Genomic DNA, 14085 nt, shown 5'->3' with positions numbered 1-14085 from the left:
CCTAGAGTCAGGAGTACCTGAGTTCAAGTCCAGTCTCAGACACTTAATAATTGCCTAGCTGTGTGACCATGGGCAAGTCACTTAACCCCATTGCCTCAAATTAATAAAAAAAATTTTTTAAGTTTATAATATTTCAGTTTAGTATCTCTGTCAAAAAGGAAAATACAGTTAACCTTGTATAACCTTTTCTTGAGGAAGTCATTCTGGTTAATATTTTATTATTTCTAGTCAAGATGTTTAATTCTGGTAGGAAAAACTAAAAAAAAAATCTTGATTTTCAGACCCAGTTTTTCCCATTAATCAGTTGCCTCTGCTCTAAATAATTTCTTCCCACCTGAAATCCCATCCCTTTTCTGAAGTCTGTAAGAAAACTTTTCATATTTTCATCTGATTTATTCTTGCCAACTGAAACATCTCTAACTTTGAGAGGTAGCTAATAAGATTAGCAAATGTTAGAGAGAAAGGAGGACCTAGGAGAGAGACTTAGGTACACTCACAATTAGGAGGTAGAAACGAATGAGGAGCCAGAAAGGGACTGAGAAAAGGTGACCAACAAATGACCAGAGAACTAAGAGATAGCATTAATGTTTGTCCTTCATCTCTTTTTTTTTTTAAAAAAATTTATTTATTGGAAGCAATGGAGTTAAGTGACTTCCCAAGGTCACACAGCTAGACAATTGTTAAGTGTCTGAGGTCAAATTTGAATTCAGGTCCTCTTCACTCCAGGGCTGGCGCTCTATATATACACTGCGTCACCTAGCTGGACCCTTTATTCTTTCTTTTTTTTAAGTTTATTTAGTATTTTTTTTCCTGTTGAAGGTAAAAACAATTTTTGACATTAATTTTAAAAACTTTGAATTCCAAATTCTCTCCCTTTTTCTCTCTCCTCACCCACCCTCATTGAGAAGGTCAATGATCTCTTAATTGACAAATCTGAAGGTCTTTTCTTAGATCCATTCTTCTCACTTTCTTTCTTACACTTTATGCTGCTGACCACCTTATTCTCCTAAATCAGGGATCTGTGAACGTGCTTTTTTATGTTATTTTTATTAATATTGGTAACTATTTTTTAGGGTTTTTTTTTTTAGGTTTTTGCAAGGCAAATGGGGTTAAGTGGCTTGCCCAAGGCCACACAGCTAGGTAATTATTAAGTGTCTGAGATCAGATTTGAACCCAGGTACTCCTGACTCCAAGGCCAGTGCTTTATACACTATGCCACCTAGCTGCCCCCTTTTTTAGGTTTTTACAAGGTGAATGGAGTTAAGTGGCTTGCCCAAGGCCAAACAGCTAGGTAATTATTAAGTGTTTGAGGCCGGATTTGAACTCAGGTACTCCTGACTCCAGGGCCAGTGCCCTATCCACTGCGACACCTAGCTGCCCCATGGTAACTGTATTTCTATACAATTGGTTTCCTTTACAATACTATGCATTTTCTTTTGTCAATTTAAAAATATTATTCTACCAAGCGAACAATGTACACATTAACAACAGCATTGTGAGATGATCAACCCTGATGGATGCACCTGCTCTCAAACAAAATAAAACTAAGCAAAACAAAACAAAAAAAAATCCTTCAGAATATGAGGAATACTAAATTCACTTTTTTAAAAAATATCACTTATGTATTTCTTTCCTTTAATCTTAATTTCTCATACCAAAAATGGCTAACCTATAAACATGCTTAACACAAATGTGTAAGTACAATATTAACCTGACTGTTTGCTATGGAGGGGAGGGTTTGGGAAGGGAGGGTGAAAGGAAATTTTATAACAGAAATATACATAGGCATATGGTTGAATATTTAAAAAACTTTCATAATATATATTTGGAAAAGTGAAACATCAATAAAAATTTAAAAAGACAGCAAAAACAAAAGATATTATTCTAAGAAGGCTTCCTTAAACTTCATAAAAGGTTAAGAATTCTGGTATGTATTCTCTTCTCTCTGGAATGTCATGATAATGCTGTCTCTTAGTTCTCTGGTCATTTGTTGGTCACCTTTTCTCAGTCTCTTTCTGGCTCCTCATTCATTTCTACCTCCTAATTGTGAGTGTCCCTAAGTCTCTCTCCTGGGTACTCTTTTCTCTAACGTTTTCTAATCTTCTCAGCTACCATGGGTTTGTCACCTCCCATGCAGACTTACAGATCTCCTAACCAGTCTCTTTTCTGTGTTGAGAGACACCTCAAATTTAATGTATTAAAAACAGAACTCATTATGTTCCCCATAAACCCTTCCCTTTACTAAACTTGTCTATTTTTTTCAAAAGCACTACCCCTCTTTTAGATTCCCAGGATAGTAACCTCAGCATTTTCCTCTGTTCTTCACTCTCCCTCATTGTCCATCTGTTGGCAAATCCTATTAATCCATATCATCCATCATCTCATATCTGAACCCTTCTTTCTCTTCATTCATCCACCACCTTAGTTCAGAATCTCATCTAGATTGCCTCATAATTGGTCTTCCTTGCTTAAATCTGCCCATTCCAAACAGCATTCCACATTGCTGTCAGAGTGGATACATTGCTACTTATCTGCTCAACTAATTACAATAACTTTCTAGAGTAATATAAGCTTCTTTGTTTGACTTTTTAAGCCAGTCAAAACTTGACCCTAACCTATCTTAGCAGAACCCATCATATTTATTCTTCCTCTTTCACTCTATAGCCTGATCAAAATGGATTTCTCATCCTTCCTCTTATTCAGTACTTCACCTCCTGTCTTCCTACTTTTCATTGGCTACATCATCCCTATGCATGCCCCCTCTCTCTGCCTCACAAAATTCCTAACTCCTTTAACACACTGTTCAAATACTAACTTCTTCATGGGACCATGGCTAACCCCTCAAATGCTGACAACTTCCCCATCTGTCTTATTTTTAATTACTTTATATTTATTTAAAGGATAGATAATAGACCTCTAAGGCCAAGAGGATTTTAAGTCCTCTCTCTGACACATATCAGTTGAGTGACAATGGTCCTCACTTAGATTCTCAGAGTTCTAGGAAACTCTCTTAAGAGGACAAGTCACAGAGAATCCTGCATTGGTATAAGGCAGTGTCCTTACCTAGGAGTCCCTATAGCAAAGAGATCACAGATCCAGTCCCTATCTTATAATTTTTTTCTATGTATAACACATACCCACAACCACACACACACACACATACATATATATATACATGTTTATAACCACATGTATACACATGCATATATGTTGTATATGTGCATGTGATTGTTTTTTATATTAAAATACATACATACATACACACACACACATGTAACTACTTAACAATTAATTCTGTCCCCAAATGAAATGGGCTAACTCAGTTGGAAGTCGTTTCCTCTCTCACTGAAGGCCTATGAGAGTTATGGAGATGACAAAGTTTGGGGAGGTGGGGAGGCAATTTAACTTTTTTTTGTCATAAACACTTTGGCAGTCTAGTGAAGGTGATCCCCTCTTTGAATAATTTTTTGAATGTATACAGTATTATATATAGTGATTAAAAAAATCAATCACACTGAAATATAGTCAAGGAATAATTTTTCTAAGAGTTCACAAACCACAGGTTAATCATCTCTGATGTAGAGGGAATATGTGGTATTGATTGGATTAAATAGACTTTAGGTACCCTTACTATGTACTTCTCTGCTTCTGTTCACTATTACTGTCAATATATGAATGGTTCTTAGATATTCTCTCCTGTGAAAAAGGAGCCTTTCAACTGTGATTGTTCTTCCCAAGTCATACTTGCTACTATTCCAAAAAACCAATAATATCAATAATCATTTATTAAGTTTACCTATTATGTTAGAATTACCTATTATACTAGGTTTACCTATTATATTTGACCATAAAGTCCAAAACAAAACAGAACTTCCCCCCCACCCCCTTACCCCAGAGCTTTCATTATAATAAAACAATATATGCAAGTATATAGAAGGAAAAAATTCTGTTATTGTTCAAGGGCAGCTGACTCTTCGGGACCCCATTTGTGGTTTTCAGGGAAAAGATGCTAGTTTGCCATTTCTTTCTCCAGGTCATATTACAGATGAGGAAACTGTGGCAAGCAGGGTTAAGTGACTTACCCAGAATCACACAGGTAGTTTCTGAGACTGGACTTGAACTTACAAAGATAAGCCTTTCTGACTCCAGGTTTGGCATTCTATTCACTGTAACACCAAGCTTCAAACCTTACAGAAAAAATATGTACTATTGTGTCTGATTTACCATATGCATGCATATATACATATCAGTGACATGTGGTGAATGAGGTCCATGACTGGGCAGGCACAAACAAGTATCAGTCAGAATTTGCTTAAATGTCCTTAATAGAAGAAGTAAAGGCATTTGCTTATTGTATGGGCTCAACCCAAACTGGGATTGAACAATCTGAGTGGAGGTACGGCTCTGCCTCCTCTGCCTCCCCTCCCTACATGCCCTGGTATGTCTGTGTGTATGTTTGTATGTATGGATTCATAGAGGCTGTTTTCTCCATTACCCTCCATTTTTATTTTAAAGCTCTTTGATGACATTTCTATTCTAGCACAGTATATTGAAACTGTGTTCCAAGGGCTTGTCATATCTGTCTGAAACCCCCCATATTAATATTCAAATATCAGTTTCTGACACATTCTTCTTAAATGGCTTTTCACTCTTCACAACAAATAATTGACCTTATTTTCCACAATTAACTTGAGTGATATCTTTATTGTCTAATTTTACTAGAATAAAATTTTACTACTACAAATAGGAGTAAAATATGATGCTTCCTCTAACATTTTTGTACTGGTGAGGGATACAATGCATTAGACTAGGAATGCTAATGTAGTGTAGTAACAGATTATGTAAAAAAAATATTTGGAACTGAGATACTTTTGAACTACATATTCACTTTAAAGCCTTGTTAATTTACATTGATTACATTTCTTTTATTATAATAATATTAAATTTTATAAAAGAAGATATTTAATAGATGGCCTAGAAATATGAGTTAATAGAATCAATACTTTATTATGACAAGAAGTCATTCCTGTAACAAAACTATCACATAAAAAAAGTAAAATTTCCTCATTCAAATAAAATAACTTCCAAAACAGCACAAAATAGGAATAAAAGTTTATATTTAGCAAATATACTCCTTGCTAAGTGCAAATAAGATTGAAGTTGTGCCATTTCTATAGCAACTCATCAGCCATACCCTAAAAAAAAATAGCTCAGTCAAAAGCAGCCTACTGAAAGGAACATATTTTGACAATTCACAGGATCAAAGAGTTATATTTTAAAAGAATTTTTGTTAATGTCTTCTGTTTTTTACTGTCAAAGTCATTTCTGGATGTACTCTCCCAACTCTAGCAATTTTCACTGAGTCCAGAAACCTTGTCTGACAAAATATAAAACATTCTACACCTCTAGTCCTCCAACTTGGTTACTAAAAGGACCATGGGAAACATTTCATCAGTTCTCTAGGACCAATATTTGTCTTTATGGATCATAAAACTAGAATTAGAGGTGACCTTAAGGGTCATTTAATCTACTCCCACATTATAAAGATGAAGAAACTTAGGACCAAAAAGTTAGTGACTTACTTCAGATCACACAGGTTATAAGTAGAAAACCTAGGGATTGATCTCTATTTTAGGAATATTAATTTGACAATTTCATAGAATGGATTGAAGAGGGGAAAGAGTGAAAACAGAGAAACAATAAGGACCCTCCTGAAATAGGGTAAATAAGAGATGATAAAGATCTAAACCAGGATACTGGTTCTGTGAACAGAGAAATAGGGGTGGATGTAATTGTGGATATAGAATCAACAAGACCTAATGGCTGAAATATTTAAATGAGAAGCCATGGTCTGATAACAGGAGAAGCAAGACAAAATAATGCCACAGAGATCAAGGGAGGAAAAATATCTGGTTTGGTCAACAGTGCCAAAAACTGCAGAGAGATCAAAAGGGCTATTGGACTCAGCAGTTCAAAGATCATTGGAAATATTGGAATGATTAAATCAAGCTATACATCAGGCAGAAGCCAGATTGCAAAGGATTGAAAAGTAAATGGGATATAAAGCAATGAAGAAAACAAGTATAAAATATCCATTTTAGGAGTTGATTGTGAAAGATATGAGAAATTGAATGTTAGCATAAAAGGATGACAAGATGAAGTCAAAGTTTTTTAGATAAGGATTGGGAGAATTAGGCATGTTTGAGGGCTACAGAAAAGAATTAGAATTATCTAATCATTATAAATTATGATATCCTTGAAATGTTATGCAAGTTAAGAGATCATCTGGTTTTGTTCATGAACCAAAGTTTTGATAAAGATAAACAAAAGCCTTGTCTGAAGTTGATTGTCTGAAATGTTACTCCAGTTTTTCTACCAGGAATATTATAGTATATTATGTACTAAAAAATATATATATATAATGATATAATTTATACATATATGTGCATATATACATATAATATATGCATTTATCACCATCAGAGTAATTATTATATATGTATATGAACATATTAAACTTCAAAAATGCTATCTTATAGTATCTTTTATGCAAAGTCTGTTTCATGATCTAATAACAATTAAATGTATCTACTAGGATAGGAGACTATTCATCAAGGCACCACCAGAAATAGTAAAGACTTGTTGAATAAATAATATTTTAAAAATGTGACAATATCACTTTTTTTTTAGGTTTTTGCAAGGCAATGAGGTTAAGTGGCTTGCTCAAGTTCACACAACTAGGTAATTATTAAGAGACCGGATTTGAATTCAGGTACTCCTCACTCCAGGGCTGGTGCTCTATCCACTGCATCACCTAGCTGCTTCTACAATATTACTTTTTGAAAGAAGTCTTATCCTCTCTGTTGAATTCTTTCTATGTTCCAGATTAAATTAGTTCAAATCCCCCTTTTCTCCCCATCCCCTCCCACATTTTCAGTGCTTTCAGTAGACCAAGAATGAAATGATTATATTTCCAAATTATCTTTTATGAGAAAGAAAATCGAAGAGGTTAAAAAATACTATAAATACTTGTTAATGGAGTCATGTTTATGTATGCATTGTACATGAACTCAAAACTACTGCAATGTTGTTAACAAAGCAGAATAAGCAAGATAGTCTCTTGTAAATTTTACTTCCTTATATATATAAATGAGAAATTTAGAAATTTCTGAACATACCCAATTCTAGAAAAAGTGACAGTTAAAGAATTTATTACTGGAGACCTTATGACTCAAAATTTTAAAAACTGAAAGTTGTTTGTTTTTTAAAAATCAACTACCTAATGTGAATGTCAATGAATCAGGTGATTGCTGAGGTTCATGTATGCAGACTTGTAAGTAAGCCTTGGTTAAATACTCTTGGAGTCTAGGATAAGCTGAGCCAAGGTCCAGCCAGGTTACTCCTGCCCAAATTAACATCTTAGATTAATTTTGATACTTTGATGTAACTGTGATTTCATTAGTAATTATTTGGCATCTAATTAATCCTTCTCATTTTTTTGTCCATGCTTCCTATAAGTGTAAAATCTATTGCATGTCTTTCCTGTTAAATTCTTGTCTTTTGCATGTCTTTCCTGTTAAACTCTTTTAGAATCTCATTACTTAAATACTTCAAGAGTAGTAACTTCATTTGTGAGAATCCATCCTCCAATGATGCAGATTTATGTCTCAGGAAATAATCTTTGAGAGTTGCTATGGCAAAACAAAATTCTGACACCAAAACTTATCCCCTAGTGGCAAACCTTCTAATGATAAGCTTCTCTGGGCAATTGCACAAAAACTCATATACAATGTTACCAAATGTGTATTTGAAACCTTTCCACCTTAATAAGACATGCCAGAATTTGTAGTTCTAAATCCTTCTGAGGTCACCTCTATATCATGATGATACATCTTTTTTAAAAAAGTTTTTATTAAAGATTTTATTTATTTTGAGTTTTACAATTTTTCCTCTGATCTTACTTCCCTCCCCCCACCCCCACAGAAAGCAATCTGTCAGTCTTTACATTGTTTCCATATTGTACATTGATCCAAATTGAGTGTGATGAGAGAGAAATCATAAATGATGACACGTCTTAACAGGAACTGAGTGGAAATTCCATTATACAAAACTTGATGACTTTTATAACACTTCTTATGAACAAATCATCACTGGTAACATGCCTATTTGCCTGAAACCATCATTGGATTACTCTTTGGGTTATTTATAATTTTAATTCTTCCAAGGTTGAAATATTTAATTATAAACATATTCAATTATTTACAATGCTATGGCATGACTGGGAGATTATCAACATTAAAAAATCAGGCTTTTATGGCAGAAAACAGTGTAGGTTCACTGAAATGATAGCTCAGCTTCCCATATGTAAAAGGGAATAATCTCTTCATTTCTGTTTTGGGTGAATATATCCATTTCCTGTGGAAGACATAAAAATTGAATGATTTGATTTTCATGTCAAAATCTAGGCAATAAGTACTTTTAATTTACTTGTTTTTTCCTAGTATGGAGGTTTTGACCAATCTTTTTCTCATTTTTAGGTATTTCATTCAGGGGGATTTGTGGTCAGACTTGCTACAATCAGTACAATACCATTTTTTATATAAAAGTTCTTAGATATTTCTTATATATGCAAAGACCTATCTCATGGGGGGGATCCTATTTTTGTTTATTAACGATTTAAATCCAGGTGTCCCCACATCACTCAGTCCCCCTACACTCATTACACTCATACCCATCTACACAGACATTCAGACACTCAGACACACACACACACACACACACACACACACACACACACACACACACACAAACACACAGAAGAGAATATACCCGATTCTAGAAAAAGTGAAGTTAAAGAATTCATTCCTGTAGACTTTATTATAATTCAAACTTTTAAGACCTGAAGGTTTTTTTTAAACCAGTAAATAATGTGAATACATGTATATGTATATGTATGTATATTCATATGTGTGTGTGTTTTCTCTCTGACACATCAGATGCTTTGCGTTCTTTCTCTCAGACTCCTTATGGTGACATAAGCCAGACTCACAGCTTGTTGTTTTATGGTAGGCATTGCTTCTATGATTGAGTGTACATGTGTTGATTTATTTCCTGCTGAGCAGATACAACTGGGAAGTCCCTGGTTATTTCTCTGTTGTTAGGTACATATTCATATCCTCACAATACAAAGCTTGAGAGCACAATGGAAAATGACCTCAGTTACAAATCATCAGACATATAAGTGAATCTTTCTGGGTTTTCGGATGCTATGTCCTAAAGCTCATTCTCAGAAATGACATACAAAGAAACTCTGGATCTTCTTTCTTTCCCCTAAAGCCATAATTGACTGTAAAGTCGCTGTGCTCCCTCTAGGACACCTAGATCTAAACTGAATTTAATATACTATGTATTCATCTTCTAATAGCACTAGGGGTGTCAGCTACAAGTCACCCTATATATCTAACCATTTCTTCTTTAATGATAGATTGTCTGACCCTTGAGTCATCAACTATTGAGGGTCTAAGTATTATTCAACTTAGAAGTAAGAGTTATAAAAACACAGTTGTTGATCTGAATGTAACAAAGTAGTATAATAGCAAAGAAACACTTTGAAAACATCAAAATTTGACATTATGGATAGTCTTTGGAAGATAAATCGAAGGTATATTGCTGATGAGAATTGCAGATCACAGAAAACATTACAATATTCCTTGTACATAATTAGGCCATTAACTAATGTTCATTGATTTGTAAAAATATTCAGCCCTGGTTACAAATTAGATTTGTAATCTTAGTAGAATCACTGTACTATCTGATCTTTAATTTTCTTCTTTGCAAAGAATTGGGGTGGAGGAAGGAAAGGAATAGTAGTTACTTTAAATGATTTCCAAGGTCTCTTCTAGTTCTAAAATGGTGTGATTATCTGACTCTTAAGTGCACAATTAGATACCAGTTTTTAGCAAATTACTTTCAGAAAAACAATGTAAGGTAAGTTGTCTAACTTTTCTAAGTCTCAGTTTTTCTATTTACAAAATAGGACAGTTGGACTTAACAGTAACAATAGTGAAGAATAATGATAATAATGATAATAATAATAAATAGCATTTATGAAGTCCTTTCAGTTTGTAAGGTATTCTATATTTATTATCTCATTTGATCCTTACAGAAACTATAAAGATCTCATAGGTTTTATATAGTTTCCTCTTATACCATATTTTTTTAAAAGTATTTATCTAAAGAACATTACATACATTAGATTAAAAATTAATACATTTATACTTAAAGAACTTTCAAGACAAACATTAAACAAAATGTGAAAAAAGCATCAGCTACCACCACCATTATACCACAACTATATTTATGGCTTAAAAAAAACACATTTTTACAGCTAAATGAAGAAAGTGCTAGATAATGAGAAAGAATTATTAATTTCTTCATTAAATTACTGCTTTAATGAAGTATCTGACTTTAGGTAGTTCCTTATTTGTGATTATGCTTTCGATTCCAGATTTTAGAAGAAATACAATTATCTTAAAGATTCCATGGTATTTATAAATGTATAAGTTCTGGGGTGGCTAGGTGGCGCAGTGGATAAAGCACCGGCCCTGGAGTCAGGAGTACCTGGGTTCAAATCCGGTCTCAGACATTTAATAATTACCTAGCTGTGTGGCCTTGGGCAAGCTACTTAACTCCATTTGCCTTGCAAAATCCTAAAAAATAAAAAAGAAATAAGTGTATGAGTTCCTCACATTTAAATTTTAACTACTGTAGCTTACTCCAGAGGTCAAGATTCTTTTTTATCAAAAAAAAGAGAAATTTTTACCTAGACCTTGATATATATATATATATATATATATATGTATATATATATATATATATATCTATATCTATATATATATCTATATATATATATATATATATATATGATTTTTTTTGTAAAATGGTTTCCTTGTATAATTAAACTAGGCAACTGTACCCTGTTTGCTCAACAATGGACTTTAGCAAAAGAACTACAATTATCAAGTATTTCAACCAGTACACCAGATTACTTAGTTTTGTCCTTTGAGTTCCTAGTATTGGAAGCTGCTAAGCAGAGGTTGTATGAACACTGGTCAGGAGAGTAGAGAGGTGATTCATGCTTGATATGGACCACTGTAGTTCAACACACTGACACCTGAGGTCCTTCCAACCTGAGATACATGCATGAATATGTACATAACTGTCTCATCATGGTATGGAAGTCATCTTGAGTTCTTAAAGTTAGACCAGCAAAGTGTGAGTTAGGGTAGTTATGCTGGAAAGAGTGTCCTGGCCAACAGAATAAGTTTGCTATGCAAGTATCATAACAGGATATGCAGAGGCATATAGCACCTTGTGATTCCATATTTTTGGCCTCAACAAGCCATGAAACAAAGAAGAACTAAAACAACTCTCATTTTTATACAAACTCCCTTCTGCTTTAGGATGACGGTGACAAAGGATCAGGATATGAGGTCAAGGAATGCTAAGAATTAAACAGATGTAGATTGTCAATAAACTTTTATTCAGCTATTAAACTCTAAATGTGAGATCCTTGTTCAAAGACCAAAGAATTATATATTCCTGTCAGAGCTGGGCAGACCATTTTTCCATCTTTAGTCTAAGTTCAGTCAGAAGGAAGAAGGAAATTAGAGTTAAGGGAAATAATTATTAATAGATATTTCTTGGATTTTTTTTTAGAAATTAGTTAGTTTTTTATCCTGTGCTCAAAGGCAATAAGAAAGTTTCTTTTGTGGGATATTTGGTCATCATATATACTGCAGTGTTAATGAAAATTATTTACAAAAAGACCAATTAATTTAAATAAGTTATGCTTCTGGATAAAGTTATTATAGTCATCCTCAGTGTTATTTTTCTTTTATCCACTTTTGATTTAGAAAAATGATTACAATGATAACTATAATAATACCTAGCATTTATTTAGTACTTTTAGGCTTGCAAAATGTCTTATATGTCTTTTTCTCATTTGATCCACACAAGAACCCTATGAGGTATGTTATCATCCCCATTTCATAGATGAGAAAACCATAGGTGAAAGAGATTGACTAGGGATGGCTAGGTGGTGTAGTGGACAAAGCACTGGCCCTGGAGTCAGGAGTACCTGGGTTCAAATCTGGTCTCAGACACTTAATAATTACCTAGCTGTGTTGCCTTGGGCAAGCCACTTAACCCCATTGCCTTGTAAAAACCTAAAAAAAAAAAAAAAAGATTGACTTGCCCAGGGCCATATAGCTAGACGTTTTCTGAGGCAGGCTATAAACTCAGGTCTTTCTGAATCCAGGTCCTGCCACCTAACCAATATGAAAATAACTGTCTCTGATGCAACATCATTCAAAGATAAATTGTACTAAGAGCTGGAATATCAAAAGTGAGAAATGGATAAGAAAAATGGCCTTGTTGTTGACTATAATAACTTCATCTAGAAGCATAACTAGTGTAAATTAATTAGCACAAAGAAATCCAAAGGACTTAGTCAGCAAATACCTGACTTATTTGACAAACAGCAACAAATGGCTGCCAAAGGTAACAAAGGGTTTGAATGTAGACTTGCTTATAAAATCATACAAAGGATAATGCTAAGCATTATTGTTCCATAGAGCAGTGAGAAGCAGTGGAGAGTAAAACCTGTTTAGATAAATACTGAGAAGCTTACAAACAAAATCATTCCAGTGATGTTTGGGGGTAAAAAGGGGAAGTTGGATCTTTCAGGAAACCCAAAAAGCTGCCAAAAGCCCAGTTCTTAGTATGGTACTAGACTGGTTAAAGCAAGGAATATAAAGGAAAATATTTGCATAGTCCACAAGAATAAAGTTACTGAAAATGGAGCAAAGATATGTGTTGATATTGATACTGATGCTAGTTCTGTGTTAGCACAGATTGTCTCCCTTTTACCCCATGGGGTTAGCATTCACAGTGGTAGCTGGTACAGTCCTTGAGGTTAGATGAGCCATTAGGTTTGGGAAAGAACTCCAAGCCTTGTGCTTGTATATAGGGGTGAGGCAGGGATGACTAGGTAAAGATACCATAACACCAGTGCAAAGCCTTCCATTATTCAGGAAACAAAGAAACCTTTATGTTCTAGTTGCCTACCTGGCATGGGGCTACTGTTCACCAGTATTCCTCAGTTCCCAGTGGTTTTTAATAGTATATGCTCTTCAGGCCAGAGACTTCCACTTTGAATACATTGTCCTTGAAATCCAAGCTGCTTTCCAATACCTGCTTCCTCCTTGGTGAAGCAGATAGGCTTTACTTCACTCTTCCACAGGAAAAAATCATTATAACAGAACTTTCTCCACTAGGGCAAATGAATCACCAGTCTTACTATTATCACTAATGTGCATATAGAAGAGGAGGATACAAAAAGAGACAGAGAAGAGAGAGAGAGAGAGAGAGAGAGAGAGACAGACAGACAGACAGACAGACAGACAGACAGACAGACAAAAGACAGCTAAAGATGGAGACAGAGAGAAACACAGGAAGCAGATCCACAGAAAGACTGATATCAAGTCTTTATTAAGTATCTACTATGTGCCCCTGCTAGGAGTTGTATTAAGGGCTTTACAAATATTATCTCAGATAAAAAAGAAAATGGGGAAATTAGCCAGACTGGGCAATTATATATATAGCAGAGATACTGATACACAAGAAATCTGAAAGTTGAAAGATATCAAAGACCTTGGGAGGAAAACCACAAAACAACAAAGCCTCAGACTTTATTAGTATCAAAAAGGCAACCAAAATTTTTTCAATACTACCAACTGACCTTTATGTGATCTAGGACATCCAACATATATCTTTTTGTGTATATATTAGTATCACTGAGTATTGCTCTAGAGGGTAAAGATAACTGACTAGTACTTAATATTTTCAGTTCCTGCTTCCCTACTAGCTGAATCTTTCCCAAATCTTTCTCATTCTTTTTAAAAAAATTTTTGGAGGGAGTGGGGGAAGGGAGGTACTGTGGTTTAAGATGTGGTCTTTTCTCTAGTCACTTTCCTCCCCTCCCTCCCCTCTTTTTATAAATTTAGTCACCTAGACTCTGTCACA

The 14085-nt window shown here is 34.3% G+C and overlaps 2 protein-coding genes across 2 annotated transcripts in view; one reads left to right on the top strand and one right to left on the bottom strand.

Annotated features, from left to right (window-relative positions):
- TTPA (alpha tocopherol transfer protein) overlaps positions 1-2389 on the bottom strand; it is a 69714-nt gene extending 67325 nt beyond the window's left edge. The window contains exon 1 of the mRNA XM_074201936.1: positions 2302-2389. The gene's annotated coding sequence lies outside the window, so the exon portion shown is untranslated. The remainder of the gene's footprint in view (positions 1-2301) is intronic.
- The window catches only part of YTHDF3 (YTH N6-methyladenosine RNA binding protein F3), a 192140-nt gene that overhangs the window by 78791 nt on the left and 99264 nt on the right, over positions 1-14085 (top strand). The gene's annotated exons all lie outside the window — the stretch shown is intronic.

This window comes from Macrotis lagotis, chromosome X (genome assembly GCF_037893015.1).
Source record: "Macrotis lagotis isolate mMagLag1 chromosome X, bilby.v1.9.chrom.fasta, whole genome shotgun sequence".
Classification (NCBI taxonomy): Eukaryota; Metazoa; Chordata; class Mammalia; order Peramelemorphia; family Peramelidae; genus Macrotis; species Macrotis lagotis.
Note: the sequence above shows the minus strand (reverse complement) of the source record. Positions and strands in the feature narration are given on the sequence as shown.